At 51.4% G+C, this 16,319-nt stretch overlaps 2 protein-coding genes across 3 annotated transcripts in view; one reads left to right on the top strand and one right to left on the bottom strand.

Moving 5' to 3' along the window:
- Positions 1-10,062, bottom strand: part of FOXP3 (forkhead box P3) — a 33,279-nt gene extending 23,217 nt beyond the window's left edge. Inside the window, exon 1 of one of the 2 annotated variants that reach the window (XM_075578492.1) lies at positions 9,786-10,062. The gene's annotated coding sequence lies outside the window, so the exon portion shown is untranslated. Of the gene's footprint in view, positions 1-7,409; positions 7,878-9,785 lie in introns of those variants that run through there. The other variant, XM_075578491.1, reaches the window with a different exon arrangement.
- The window catches only part of RIBC1 (RIB43A domain with coiled-coils 1), a 538,781-nt gene that overhangs the window by 249,925 nt on the left and 272,537 nt on the right, over positions 1-16,319 (top strand). The gene's annotated exons all lie outside the window — the stretch shown is intronic.

The raw sequence follows: 16,319 nt of genomic DNA, 5'->3' as shown, positions 1-16,319 counted from the left end.
GACTGATAACAGCAGGAGAATATCACAGCAACACACACCCAGAACAGCCACAACAGTGATAGTATTAATACTATCATCACTAGGATTATGAGAATGAGTATAGTAATAAGATATTGATACTCCGCTGATCTATACAATCAAATATCTAAGATGCAAGCAGAGAGGCCGACACAACACACACACACACACACACACACACACACACACACACACACACACACACACACACACACACACACACACACACACACACACACACACACACACACACACACTGATACATACAAACACACACACACACACACACACTGATACATACAAACACACATACACACACACACACACTGATACATACAAACACACACTGATACATACAAACACTGATACACACACACATACACACACACACACTGATACATACAAACACACACTGATACACACACACACACACACACACACTGATACATACAAACAGTGATACACACACACATACACACACACACTGATACATACAAACAATGATACATACAGATACACCCATAGACAGACACACCCAGACACACTGATGCACACTGAAGCGCGTGCACGGGCACACATAGACACAATGATACACACACAGACACACTGATGCGGGCACACAGACACACTGATGTGGGCACACAGACACTGACATACTGATGCAGGCACACTGTCACACCAACACACCGACACACATATGTGCGCACACAGACACACCGACATACTGATGCGGGCACGCAGATACACTTATGTGGGCACACAGACACACTGATGCGGGCACACAGATAAACAGACACAGATGTGGGCACACAGACACACTTATGTGGGCACACAGACACGCTGATGCGGGCACACAGATATAGATACAGATACAGATGCTGGCACACAGACAAACTGATGTGGGCACAGACACACTGATGCATGCACACGGATATACGGACACACTGATGTGGGCACACAGATATACTAACACACTGACGTGGGCACATAGAGACACTGATACACCGACATACTGATGCGGGCACACAGACAAATTGACACAAACAGCCTAAACACTGATATATGAAATGAGACACAGATGTAATACGTTGTATGAAAGTGATATTTGAGGGTGGGTGAGGGTGACGCCTCCTCGCAGTTACATAACAGCGCTGTTGTGCCACTTTGCCCTGACGGATACAGGCCACTAAGCAGGGCGTGGTGCAGCTAGGGCAGGATGGGTTGGGGGAGGTATTTTTTGGGGCCATTTCTCAGAAATATGAAAACAGCGCAAACAGCACTTGTTTTTCGTCCCTGCTTCTGGCGTCACTGCGGTCGTGATTTATCGGTTGCAGACTGCGCAGGGGGCGGCGTGTGCGGGAAACAAGCGCGTGGTACTTTCCGGGGAATGTTACGAGTTGCAAAATTCGCAACCAAAAGTATCAAAGTATCCGGTGATGGTACTACAGAGTACTAGGTACCATTACTCACCGCTTCACACCCCGGGGTGGCACGATTTGTTTTTGATACACTAATGGTTCCTTTTCTACTTAAAGTATAACAATTTATTTTATTTTGATAAACCTCTCTCCCTTTCTTTTTTCCGTGCATTACATGAATAAATAATGTTAAATCTCGCTAAAATGTAATCAAAATAGCTTTGCCCCAAATACAATTACATTGATTTTTTTGAAGTCAGGCACAGTACCACTAGTTTTCTTTAAGCCACTTCTACCACTGAACGTATGAAAGTGTTCGCGGAGGAGGATATTCGCGGAAGGGGGAGCCGAGGTACCGGCGGATAAAAATCAGCGCAGAGCATCGTACTGAAATAAGTGCCGACCCATGGCAGCCCCCTCGCTCCCCCCATCCCCTTCGCTCCCCCCAGTCCCCTCGCTCCCCCCAGCCCCCTCGCTTCCCCCAGTCCCCTCGCTCCCCCCAGCCCCCTCGCTCCCCCAAGCCCCCTCGCTTCCCCCAGTCCCCTCGCTCCCCCCAGCCCCCTCGCTCCCCCCAGCCCCCTCGCTCCCCCCAGCCCCCTCGCTCCCCCCAGCCCTCTCGCTCCCCCCAGCCCCCTCGCTCCCCCCAGCCCCCTCGCTCCCCCCTCGCTCCCCGCAGCCCCCTCGCTCCCCCCAGCCCCCTCGCTCCCCGCAGCCCCCTCGCTCCCCCCAGCCCCCTCACTCCCCCCAGCCCCCTCGCTCCCCCCTCGCTCCCCGCAGCCCCCTCGCTCCCCCCAGCCCCCTCGCTCCCCCCAGCCCCCTCGCTCCCCCCAGCCCCCTCGCTCCCCCCAGCCCCCTCGCTCTCCCCAGCCCCCTCGCTCCCTCGCTCCCCGCAGCATGCTGCATCACAACCAGGCATCGCATACAAGGATGCAGCCCCCATATACGCTTACAGTGTCAGCAGAACATAGCAGTATATAGCAATATATAACTGTATATAGCAATACATAGCCGGACATAGTCATACATAGCAGTACAGATCCGTATATAGCAGGACATAGCAGTATATACAGTAGCCGTATATAGCAGTAGATAGCCATATATAGTCGTATATAGCAGTATAAAGCAGGACATTTTCTTCCCGCAGCTCCGGGACTGTAAATCTGACTATATCTGTATCATTCTGTATATCAGGGTGTGTGTGTACTGTGTGTGTACTGTGTGTACTGTGTGTACTGTGTGTGTACTGTGTGTGTGTGTACTGTGTGTGTGTACTGTGTGTGTGTGTACTGTGTGTGTGTGTACTGTGTGTGTGTACTGTGTATATGTGTGTGTACTGTGTGTGTGTGTAGCGTGTGTGTGTGTGTGTGTGTGTAGCGTGTAGCGTGTGTGTGTGTGTGTGTGTGTGTGTGTGTGTGTGTGTGTGTGTGTGTGTGTGTGTGTGTGTGTGTGTGTAGGGTGTGTACTGTGTGTGTGTGTGTATGTACTATGTGTGTATATGTGTACTGTGTGTGTATATGTGTACTGTGTGTGTGTGTGTGTGTGTGTATGTGTAGGGTGTGTACTGTGTGTGTGTTTGTACTGTGTGTGTGTGTATGTACTGTGTGTGTGTGTGTGTATGTACTGTGTGTGTGTATGTACTGTGTGTGTGTGTGTGTGTACTGTGTGTGTGTGTGTGTGTACTGTGTGTGTATGTGTGTGTGTGTACTGTGTGTGTGTGTACTGTGTGAGTGTGTGTACTGTGTGTGTATCAGCGTGCGTTAGTGAATTTGTGTAACGCGCACAAAGTAGTTGGTAATAGGGGTTCAGCAGCTACAATTGCTAGAGGTTCCAATTAACCCCTTTCCTCCCAGAGTGCTCAGCAGCCGTTTCATGCCCCAGAATGCTCTGCCAGTTTGTTTCCGCCTCGGGCAGCTCACTTTGAAAACTTTTCCAATCAGGTGGGAGCCTGGCGTGGCTGGGAGCCTGGCGTGGCTGGGAGCCTGGCGTGGCTGGGAGCCTGGCGTGGCTGGGACTGTTACCGTGTTCATGCCGCAGGTAGTAAGGGAGATCTCAACTCCATTCCTCAAGACCCCCCAACAGGTCAGGTTTTCTGGATATCCCTGGTTCAGCGCAGGTTGCTCAACCAGTCCCTGGTTCAGCACAGGAGGCGCAATCAGTCCCTGCTTCAGCACAGGTGGCTCAATCAGTCCCTACTTCAGCACAGCTGGTCAGTGTTTGACTGAGCCACTGATAGAGCCACCTGTGCTGAAGCAGGGATATCCTTAAAACCCGACCTGTTGGTGGGGGGAGTTGAGAAGCCCTGCTGCACAGTTTTTACCACTCTTGGAGACACAGATTCCCCAATGTTAGAAGAAGGAGGATCCCAAGGTGGGTTTTACCACTAAAAGGTGAAGATGGCACGAGCGTCTGGCTGCATTCAGCACGGAGAAGATTCCCCAAGATGAAACCTATATGTAAGTGACAATACTGCGCCAAATGGAGCCCGCCCAAGCTCTTCAGTAAACTCGGAAGAATCATTGTAACACTGACCCCCTGGAGATACTTATCTCAGATGTTCTCCACCCCCCTCACAGTGGGGTTCTCCACCCCCCTCACAGTTGGGTTCTCTACCTCCCTCACAGTTGGGTTCTCCACCTCCCTCACAGTTGGGTTCTCCACCTCCCTCACAGAGGGGTTCTCCACCTCCCTCACAGTGGGGTTCTCCACCTCCCTCACAGAGGGGTTCTCCACCTCCCTCACAGTGGGGTTCTCCACCTCCCTCACAGTGGGGTTCTCCACCTCCCTCACAGTTGGGTTCTCCACCTCCCTCACAGAGGGGTTCTCCACCTCCCTCACAGTTGGGTTCTCCATTTCCCTCACAGTGGGGTTCTCCACCTCCCTCACAGAGGGGTTCTCCACCCCCCTCACAGTTGGGTTCTCCATTTCCCTCACAGTGGGGTTCTCCACCTCCCTCACAGTTGGGTTCTCCACCTCCCTCACAGTGGGGTTCTCCACCTCCCTCACAGAGGGGTTCTCCACCTCCCTCACAGTGGGGTTCTCCACCTCCCTCACAGTGGGGTTCTCCACCTCCCTCACAGAGGGGTTCTCCACCTCCCTCACAGTTGGGTTCTCCATTTCCCTCACAGTGGGGTTCTCCACCTCCCTCACAGAGGGGTTCTCCACCCCCCTCACAGTGGGGTTCTCCATTTCCCTCACAGAGGGGTTCTCCACCCCCCTCACAGTTGGGTTCTCCACTTCCCTCACAGTGGGGTTCTCCACCGCCCTCACAGTGGGGTTCTCCACCTCCCTCACAGTGGGGTTCTCCACCTCCCTCACTGTTCGGTTCTCCACCTCCCTCACAGTGGGGTTCTCCACCTCCCTCACAGTGGGGTTCTCCACCCCCCTCACAGTGAGGTTCTCCACCCCCCTCACAGTGGGGTTCTCCACCTCCCTCACAGTTGGGTTCTCCACCTCCCTCACTGTTCGGTTCTCCACCTCCCTCACAGTGGGGTTCTCCACCCCCCTCACAGAGGGGTTCTCCAACTCCCACACAGAGGGGTTCTCCACCTCCCTCACAGTTGGGTTCTCCACCTCCCTCACAGTGGGGTTCTCCACCCCCCTCACAGTGGGGTTCTCCACCCACCTCACAGTGGGGTTCTCCACCTCCCTCACAGTGGGGTTCTCCACCTCCCTCACAGTTGGGTTCTCCACCTCCCTCACAGTTGGGTTCTCCACCTCCCTCACAGTTGGGTTCTCCACCTCCCTCACTGTTCGGTTCTCCACCTCCCTCACAGTGGGGTTCTCCACCCCCCTCACAGTGGGGTTCTCCACCCCCCTTACAGTGGGGTTCTCCACCCCCCTCACAGAGGGGTTCTCCACCCCCCTCACAGTGGGGTTCTCCACCCCCCTCACAGAGGGGTTCTCCACCTCCCTCACAGTGGGGTTCTCCACCCCCCTCACAGAGGGGTTCTCCACCTCCCTCACAGTTGGGTTCTCCACCTCCCTCACAGTTGGGTTCTCCACCTCCCTCACAGAGGGGTTCTCCACTCTCCACCGTATCGCTCTCTGGCGCCTGCTAAGCGAGACGCGGAGGCTACTTTGCATATTCATCTAGGATTCCTATGGAATTCCGTATACCCCCCCCCCCAGCCACACACCCCCTCCCCCCCCAGCCACATACCCCCTCCTCCCCCCCCCCCCCATGACATAAATCACTCTGACGCAAAACATTTTGACGAAAACAAAGCGGGGTCACCGGGCTTAAATCTGGCCCAGCGAGGGAGGCGGACTCTCCGTGGCGTCTGTTACAGACTTGACCACTATACCAGCGCGGTGCTATGCGCGGAATAAAGGTTCCCTCTCTAAATCAGATTTACACGTTATTTATAGAGTGTGAAAGACTCATTTCTCGTCGGACGAAATTGTATTTTACAGCAGAGGGGGCTTCTCTGGGTTAGAACAGGGGTTCTCAACACCAGTCCTCAAGACCCCGCCACCCCCCAGGCAGGTCAGGTTTTCCGGATATCCCTGCTTCAGCACAGGTGGCTCAATCAGTCCCCGCTTCAGCACAGGTGGCTCAGTCCTTGCTTCAGCACAGGTGGCTCAAATAGAGTCTTTGACTGAGCCTCTGATTGAGCCACCTGTGCTGAAAATAAGTTAACAAACACACAAAACCCCAGCAAGCTCTTTTTGGGAACCCCTGAGCCCCCCACAAAACATATATGTATATAAGTGTCAAAAAGGAGAGCTATTGAGCGTGGCATATGTATACAACAAACGACAGAGAAGCCCAATGCTACATCCAACATGACAAAAACACACAGTGAAATACTTATTTATTCTCTTGAAAAAAGCTGGGATATCCTGAAAACCTGCCCTGTTGCGGGGGAACTCGAGGACTGCAGTTGAACACCCCCATCCGAGTTAAAAAGTTCATGGCTTGTAAAAAGACTCATCTCCCAAACAGTTTACACAAAACCATGGCAGGCAATAAATGTGTAATCTCCCTAAAGATTAACTTGATTTTTTATTCCCCTACGGGAGGGTGAGGGGGGGGGGGGATAAAGGAAATCTACCCCAGCACGTTGAAAGGAATCTGCATGAAAATAAAAGAACTAGTGTCCCAATAGATTATACGAATCGGCTGGAGAATGAGAGGACTCGCTCCCCCCCCCCCCCCCCCAGTAGATTAAATTGAATTTGCGGAAGAATAAAAGAATGAAACTGCGATTGATTTCTTCGGGGAGAATAGGAGACGGATTTCCATACAGGCTTCATTCTGAATATAATGTCTCCGTGTTTACTAGATTAAGACCTATTGATACGATGAGATTTATGCGCCCGCCACTGATTTACTTTGATATTTGTATAATGTACGTCTCGACAGATGTCTTGGTCTTTCTTATTAAGAGTTGCCATGGTTCTGAAACTGGCATCTGAAGTGGGAGACCCCAGTAAAAAGCACCAAACTCATAATAAAAAAAAAATGTACTTGGCTTGTTTGGAATATTTTCATGTCACCCTTAAAGTAACCGTTTTATTATTTAATTCCTGTGGGAAATGAATGTTTTGATTGTTACTGTGTGTAGATGTATATATGTACATTTTTTAGTGATTAGTTTTATACAGCAATATACATACGTGTGTGTGTATATACATATATAAATATGTAAATTAATTGGTATTTATATATCATTTCAAATGTTACATTTAAAAGCAGAAAAATGTCCATCAAGATTATAAAAACAGTCAACAAATGTTAAAAATTATACAATAAAGTATTTTTATGGTAAGGACTCGATATAATAATATAATTTACATTTATTTGTATTTTTTCATTAATAAGTAGTCGTTGGATTCTTACACAGGGACAATGTTCAAAAACGGACAACAATTCAGAATAATATTCACCACTCCCGCCCCCTGCCCCATGCCCCCCGCCCCCCGCCCCATGCCCCCCGCCCCATGCCCCCCGTCCCAGTCGGAGCTACCTACCTCTCTCTTCCTGGTGACGGCAAGATGAGCTCGAAACACATCTCCCAAACAGCCCCTTCTTATAGCGCGAGGAAACGCGGTGACACATCGCCGCCACCGGCTGCGCCTCTGACCTCACGGAAATCGGACACATAAGCGTTTTGCATGAAAAGTAACTTCTCTCAGAAATGTTTTTTTTTTTTTTTTTTGGTATTTTTTAAGAAAACCGAGTTCACTCGGAGAAAAGGTTAGAAAAATATCAGTGATGTGAAACCACAGGGGAAAAGACATATCACGTATTGCGATACAAAGTTCACAACGATGAACCTAAACACCTTCACGTGTTTACAGCGCTCAGCCCAGGCCCCCGGATAACCTTCATTTCCAGTGCGCTTACTTTCTTGTGAGTGGTAAACCTGAGCAGGCTGGCACGACCACGCCAAGGGCGGCCGACTCCCGTCCTCAAGGGCCACTAACTGGTCAACTTGTCAGGATATCCCTGCTTCATCGCAGGTGGCTCATCCAAGGGCTCATGTCTTCGACTGCACCACCTGTGCTGAGGCAGGGATAACCTGAGAACCTGACCTGTTGGTGGCTCTTGAGGACAGGAGTGGGCCACTCCTGCACGACACCTGTAGCCCCCGCTCTTCTCCGGATTGCTTATGATAGTGTTGGGAGAGTGCCCGGTTATTAGGGAGACTGTGTTCTCCATATAGAGATGTGGAGACTGTAGAAGACACAATCTTAGATACAGTAGGGATGGCAGACACTATACAGGGAACTATAGGCAATTTGGGCTACGCCGCCCGCTGCTTAACCTTAGAAGGTTACCAAATCCTTGTCACATCTAGGGGCAGTCACCCCAAATTATTCCTTTGAGAGCGAACAAGTGAAACCATTCTCTGGCATTAGGACCAAGGCTGTTTGAAGAGGCCCTTCCCACCCAGAACCGCGCTGAGCGAATGTCACGGGCATGTTTCATAGATTACATGTAGATAACCGGAACATTTACAAAAACAGACAAGTGGAAGTAAATAACTTTTGAAACTTTCCAAAGTAACTACCGTTTTTTTGTTATTTTTGTACAATCTCTACCTAATTTGTTTGGATAATAAGACTATCGATTTTACAACGGACGGGAACATTGTGTCTCTTGCTCTGTCTTTAAAATAATGAGGGTGACGTTATTATTCCAACAGATGAACATGACATGCAATAAGTAGCTGATAGGCCTGAGTGCGGAGCCCCCCGAAAATCGTACCCACAGGTCCGAACTGAATCTAAGGAAGACAATTACACTGATAAGTAGGCAGCTTTTTGATCTTCTTCATGGAACGGCAGCTATAAATAATAACCGATCCTTTCTACTGTAAGGCCCCCAGTGAGAAGCAGGTAACCCATAATAACCATGTATCCACTTCTACTCACCTGGAGGAAGCAGGTGCATAGTTACCTGTGCGTCACTCTGCTTCTCTCCGTATTGGAAAGGAGGAGAAGGGAAGGCCACCGTGCAATGTTCTGCAAAGTATTGACCTTCAGCCAAACCAATGATCTTAGTGGATTGCTAACGTGGTGTTAACACGTTGGTAGCATATCGGAATGCGGTCCTAAGAGGTTCCTGAGGTCACCTTCTCTAGACTTGGCCGGATGTCTATTTAGGAATATGGATTCATAATTAATACCAGCACAGAAGGACAATTCTGGTCCAACTAATCTGTCCAACAGGACCACTCCTGACAATCTTAATCTCCAGCTTCTCTTTCCTTTCCATGGAGGGTTCCTCTATTCCAGACATTTTAACATCCCGGTTCTTGTGCGTGCAGAGGGGCAGCCACACAATAGAGATTGTAGGGAGCTGGTTGGGGGGTGGTTGAGTATAAAGGATTTATTCCGGTTAGAAGACAAAAACATTCCCAAATATTTCTATTTTCCTCGTTTTTGTGGACATCCTCCGTTGTTTGATTCCTCGCTCCTCACATTACTAACCCCGTGTTTGCTGTGGAATCTCACACATAAAAAGTGTTAGAATTGTCCCAAGTCGCAGCACAACCTTTCATCAGAATACTAACTGCATTGCAATCTCTTTAACTCTGCCGTGCCAGCAACACATTGCTCTGCTCTGGCAGAGAAGGGGCAGATGGTGGCTTCGAAACCTGCAGACTATGCAACCATCTCCAACTGGCCCCATACTCGTGGAGTGTGAGACTGGCAGTGCTGTATGTGACATTGTTTGCAGGCTGAAAATGATGTCCATCAGGCCTGTTCAGATGTCTCCTCTCAAGCCACCTACATTAAGGACACTCCGCAATGACAGAAGGAGATGCCCCCCCCCCCAAATGACCTGCCCCATGGACCCCCTCCCCTCTCCCTTTCCAGAGGACATGAAGTTCCTCTCACCTCCGCATAGTCCGGCTGCATCTGTTCCCTTGGGCCCCCCTCTGCCCCTGCTCCCTGGCTTGGTGACAGTGAGGCGGAGGAAGACATCGCTGGCGAGCGGTCTGCAGAAGCTGCGGCCACCCGGCTCTCCTCACACATCTGGGCTCCTGTAGCCCTTCAGGTGCGGGCTCTGTCTTTTATCTCCGGGAGGGCCCTTTCATCTTGAAGTCAAGAGCTGACGTCACACCAACCCATTCTGCCCGGTGGAGGGACACTGATTCTGCTGCATCCAGACCGAAAGCCTTAGAGGAGACTGGTCAGGACCAAGTTCCAAAAGCCACCGCAATGCCACTGGGACAGCAGGCACCGTGGAGTTACATTACCAACAAATATTATCATACGTGACCATAAGGCTGCAGATACTCCTCTACTTGGGAAGGGCTTACTTGCTTTATAATACAGTGTAGTAAATGCTGTCCTTTTTGTGTTCCAGCGACTCACTTTGAGGGGTTTGCATGAGAGCCCAGAGAAGTGCGTTGTATCCGTTGTTTTTTTTGTGTCTGCACCAGGTGTAATAACCCTGCTAAACAAGTGCCTTCCAGATGGTGAGCCAGAGGAGTTATGCCAAGTGAGACTCAGCTGAGTTGTTTGATGCACAGGACCCAATAAATAAGTCAGAGACCCAGACACATCCCATTACAGGTGCAACTGGGAACCTAACTCCTGCTTTGACCAGCCCCCAGAATGCAAGCTGACCCAAAGGGGAAAAAGCGATGAAAATGAACCCAACTTATTGATGTTTTTAGATTCCTGGTGAAAATGCTTCTGGAAGCATCAATTTAATAGAAAAAAAATCCATTGGGTTGCTTTATACATAGCCCCACTAATCGCCCCACTAATCGCCCTGAGGCACAGCGTGCCCCCCTGTTATTGGGTAATAGGGGAGGCTCAGTGAATAAAGACACTGACTGCAAACAGTGCCACTGAGTGTGAATCAGAAGATATTCCGGTGTCGGCTCCTTGTGACCTTGGGCAAGTCACTTTATCTCCCTGTGCCTCTGGCACCAAAACATAGATTGTAAGCTCTATGGGGCAGTAACTGTGTCTAACAATCCTATGTGCTGCGTACTGTGCGCTATACTGTAACTGTATCATTGTAAAAGCCCCATATAAAGTTATTATTAACAATAATAGGACAGGTACTAATCTCCCACGTCCCATCTGAAAGAGTCATAACGTTGTTGCCAGAGTTAACCCTAGAACTGCCATCACTGCCTCCATATAACTGTACAATGCTTTAGAACCAAGAGCACCTATATGAATATACCCAGGATGTTATTTCTGTGCTCCGAGAGCCGCCGTCTGAATACCCGCATTGCATATTCACCTACGTCCTACACTACCTACTCTTGCCACGCAGACGTTCTGGGCTGCCCAGCGTATATATTTGTGTAGGCACCGGTACATTTGAAGAAGAGGTCTGTACGCCATAACTTCATCTATGAAGATCTCTTGTGTCTGCATATTAAAAGGTATAAGAACCTATAACGGGGTCTAGACTGTTCCCGGACCCCCCAAGGCTACGAGACCCCCAAGAATAGGGAGTAGACATTCCTCCCGCATGGGTGGACGTTTATCAAGGCCGAAATATCGGTGGTATGTCATCAATAAACCCCGGACATTCCCCCCACGTCTGCTACTTCCAATTCTTGTCCATGCAGCAGACCGGCCAACCTTAGATCCACAGTGATCAGTTTGGCAGCTTTTCCGACAAATTTGGGGGGATTTTTTGTTGTTATTTTGGATGATGTATTCTCACAGTAAATGTCTGCATACCGTACATATTTGTGCCAACTTAATCAACCCTTCGGGGCAGCTCTCCATTGCAAAACGACGAAGCACAATTTGCAACAGCAAAGGGTCCTTGGTCTTATTTGCAGCCTGGAGCGGACCCCACATGTGATCATTCAATGGCCCCCTGGGCATTAATACAACTCCTGTACAGTTAAAGCAATTGCAGTCCGCCACATCCGTCCGGCAGTGGGTTTCCTGCGAGGACTCGCTAGAAGACCGCAGAGGCATAATGATAAAGAATGGGAAGGTGGGTGCAGGGGTGAGGTGGGTGCAGGGGTGAGGTGGGTGCAGGGGTGAGGTGGGTGCAGGGGTGATCTCTCTTGCACACCCTCTCAAACGCAACGCAGAAAGTTTCAGCAGAGCAACGAGCTTGTGTGTGCAATGTTCACACCAGCCCACGAGCCATCGGTTAGGCAGTGACCTCTCCCCGAAATGTGAACAAAACAAAGGGATTTTCAGAGAGCAGGTGTAGGAAGGAAGTGTTATTAGCTCAGAAGTGCTATAGCAGTGTCTGGGTCTCATGTTACGTTACAAGCTCGGTCATTACTGAACAGCGCACACCTCCTCCCCCCCCTGCATCGTGTTATTACTACACCCTGCACCTCCTCCCCCCCTGCATCGTGTTATTACTACACTCTGCACCTCCTCCCCTGCATCGTTTTATTACTACACCCTGCACCTCCTCCCCCCTGCATCGTGTTATTACTACACCCTGCACCTCCTCCCCCCCTGCATCGTGTTATTACTACACTCTGCACCTCCTCCCCTGCATCGTTTTATTACTACACCCTGCACCTCCTCCCCCCTGCATCGTGTTATTACTACACCCTGCACCTCCTCCCCCTGCATCGTTTTATTACTACACCCTGCACCTCCTCCCCCCTGCATCGTGTTATTACTACACCCTGCACCTCCTCCCCCTGCATCGTTTTATTACTACACCCTGCACCTCCTCCCCCCTGCATCGTGTTATTACTACACCCTGCACCTCCTCCCCTGCATCGTTTTATTACTACACCCTGCACCTCCTCCCCCCTGCATCGTGTTATTACTACACCCTACACCTCCTCCCCCCCTGCATCGTGTTATTACTACACCCTGCACCTCCTCCCCCCTGCATCGTGTTATTACTACAACCTACACCTCCTCCCCCCCTGCATCGTGTTATTACTACACCCTGCACCTCCTCCCCCCTGCATCGTGTTATTACTACACCCTGCACCTCCTCCCCCCCTGCATCGTTTTATTACTACACCCTGCACCTCCTCCCCCTGCATCGTTTTATTACTACGCCCTGCACCTCCTCCCCCTGCATCGTTTTATTACTACGCCCTGCACCTCCTCCCCCCACTGCATCATTTTATTACTACGCCCTGCACCTCCTCCCCCCTGCATCGTTTTATTACTACGCCCTGCACCTCCTCCCCCCACTGCATCATTTTATTACTACGCCCTGCACCTCCTCCCCCCTGCATCGTGTTATTACTACACCCTGCACCTCCTCCCCCCTGCATCGTGTTATTACTACACCCTGCACCTCCTCCCCCCCTGCATCGTTTTATTACTACACCCTGCACCTCCTCCCCCCACTGCATCGTTTTATTACTACGCCCTGCACCTCCTCCCCCTGCATCGTTTTATTACTACACCCTGCACCTCCTCCCCCCTGCATCGTGTTATTACTACACCCTGCACCTCCTCCCCCCTTGCATCGTTTTATTACTACACCCTGCACCTCCTCCCCCCACTGCATCGTTTTATTACTACACCCTACACCTCCTCCCCCCCTGCATCGTTTTATTACTACACCCTGCACCTCCTCCCCCTGCATCGTTTTATTACTACGCCCTGCACCTCCTCCCCCCACTGCATCGTTTTATTACTACGCCCTGCACCTCCTCCCCCCCTGCATCGTTTTATTACTACACCCTGCACCTCCTCCCCCCACTGCATCGTTTTATTACTACGCCCTGCACCTCCTCCCCCCCTGCATCGTTTTATTACTACGCCCTGCACCTCCTCCCCCTGCATCGTTTTATTACTACTCCCTGCACCTCCTCCCCCTGCATCGTGTTATTACTACGCCCTGCACCTCCTCCCCCCACTGCATCATTTTATTACTACGCCCTGCACCTCCTCCCCCTGCATCGTTTTATTACTACGCCCTGCACCTCCTCCCCCCCGCATCGTTTTATTACTACGCCCTGCACCTCCTCCCCCCCTGCATCGTTTTATTACTACACCCTGCACCTCCTCCCCCTGCATCGTTTTATTACTACGCCCTGAACCTCCTCCCCCTGCATCGTTTTATTACTACGCCCTGCACCTCTTCCCCCCTGCATCGTTTTATTACTACGCCCTGCACCTCCTCCCCCTGCATCGTTTTATTACTACGCCCTGCACCTCCTCCCCCCTGCATCGTGTTATTACTACGCCCTGCACCTCCTCCCCCCTGCATCGTGTTATTACTACGCCCTGCACCTCCTCCCCCCTGCATCGTTTTATTACTACACCCTGCACCTCCTCCCCCCCTACATCGTTTTATTACTACGCCCTGCACCTCCTCCCCCTGCATCGTTTTATTACTACACCCTGCACCTCCTCCCCCCCTACATCGTTTTATTACTACGCCCTGCACCTCCTCCCCCTGCATCGTTTTATTACTACGCCCTGCACCTCCTCCCCCTGCATCGTGTTATTACTACACCCTGCACCTCCTCCCCTGCATCGTTTTATTACTACGCCCTGCACCTCCTCCCCCCTGCATCGTGTTATTACTACGCCCTGCACCTCCTCCCCCCTGCATCGTTTTATTACTACGCCCTGCACCTCCTCCCCCCCTGCATCGTTTTATTACTACGCCCTGCACCTCCTCCCCCCCTGCATCGTTTTATTACTACGCCCTGCACCTCCTCCCCCCTGCATCGTTTTATTACTACGCCCTGCACCTCCTCCCCCTGCATCGTTTTATTACTACGCCCTGCACCTCCTCCCCCCCGCATCGTTTTATTACTACGCCCTGCACCTCCTCCCCCCCGCATCGTTTTATTACTACGCCCTGCACCTCCTCCCCCCCGCATCGTTTTATTACTACGCCCTGCACCTCCTCCCCCCCGCATCGTTTTATTACTACACCCTGCACCTCCTCCCCCCTGCATCGTTTTATTACTACGCCCTGCACCTCCTCCCCCCCGCATCGTTTTATTACTACGCCCTGCACCTCCTCCCCCCCGCATCGTTTTATTACTACGCCCTGCACCTCCTCCCCCCCGCATCGTTTTATTACTACGCCCTGCACCTCCTCCCCCCCGCATCGTTTTATTACTACGCCCTGCACCTCCTCCCCCCCGCATCGTTTTATTACTACGCCCTGCACCTCCTCCCCCCTGCACCGTTTTATTACTACGCCCTGCACCTCCTCCCCCCACTGCATCATTTTATTACTACGCCCTGCACCTCCTCCCCCTGCATCGTTTTATTACTACGCCCTGCACCTCCTCCCCCTGCATCGTGTTATTACTACATCCTGCACCTCCTCCCCCCTGCACCGTTTTATTACTACGCCCTGCACCACCTCCCCCTGCATCGTTTTATTACTGCACCATGCACCTCCTCCCCCCCTTGCATCGTTTTATTACTACGCCCTGCACTTCCTCCCCCTGCATCGTTTTATTACTACGCCCTGCACCTCCTCCCCCCTGCATCGTGTTATTACTACGCCCTGCACCTCCTCCCCCCTGCATCGTTTTATTACTACACCCTGCACCTCCTCCCCCTGCATCGTTTTATTACTACGCCCTGCACCTCCTCCCCCCACTGCATCATTTTATTACTACGCCCTGCACCTCCTCCCCCTGCATCGTTTTATTACTACGCCCTGCACCTCCTCCCCCCTGCATCGTTTTATTACTACACCCTGCACCTCCTCCCCTCCTACATCGTGTTATTACTACGCCCTACACCTCCTCCCCCCTGCATCGTTTTATTACTACACCCTGCACCTCCTCCCCCCCTACATCGTGTTATTACTACACCCTGCACCTCCTCTCCCCCTGCATCGTTTTATTACTACACCCTGCACCTCCTCCCCCTGCATCGTTTTATTACTACGCCCTGCACCTCCTCCCCCCTGCATCGTGTTATTACTACACCCTGCACCTCCTCCCCCTGCATCGTTTTATTACTACACCATGCACCTCTTCCCCCCCCTTGCATCGTTTTATTACTACGCCCTACACCTCCTCCCCCCCTGCATCGTTTTATTACTACGCCCTGCACCTCCTCCCCCTGCATTGTTTTATTACTACGCCCTGCACCTCCTCCCCCTGCATCGTTTTATTACTACGCCCTGCACCTCCTCCCCCCTGCATCGTGTTATTACTACGCCCTGCACCTCCTCCCCCCTGCATCGTGTTATTACTACGCCCTGCACCTCCTCCCCCCTGCATCGTTTTATTACTACACCCTGCACCTCCTCCCCCCCTACATCGTTTTATTACTACGCCCTGCACCTCCTCCCCCTGCATCGTTTTATTACTACGCCCTGCACCTCCTCCCCCTGCATCGTGTTATTACTACACCCTGCACCTCCTCCCCTGCATCGTTTTATTACTACGCCCTGCACCTCCTCCCCCCTGCATCGTGTTATTACTACGCCCTGCACCTCCTCCCCCCTGCATCGTTTTATTACTACGCCCTGCA

Source organism: Ascaphus truei, chromosome 21 (assembly GCF_040206685.1).
Source record: "Ascaphus truei isolate aAscTru1 chromosome 21, aAscTru1.hap1, whole genome shotgun sequence".
In the NCBI taxonomy this organism is placed as follows: Eukaryota; Metazoa; Chordata; class Amphibia; order Anura; family Ascaphidae; genus Ascaphus; species Ascaphus truei.
This window is presented reverse-complemented; position numbering and strand designations above follow the sequence as displayed.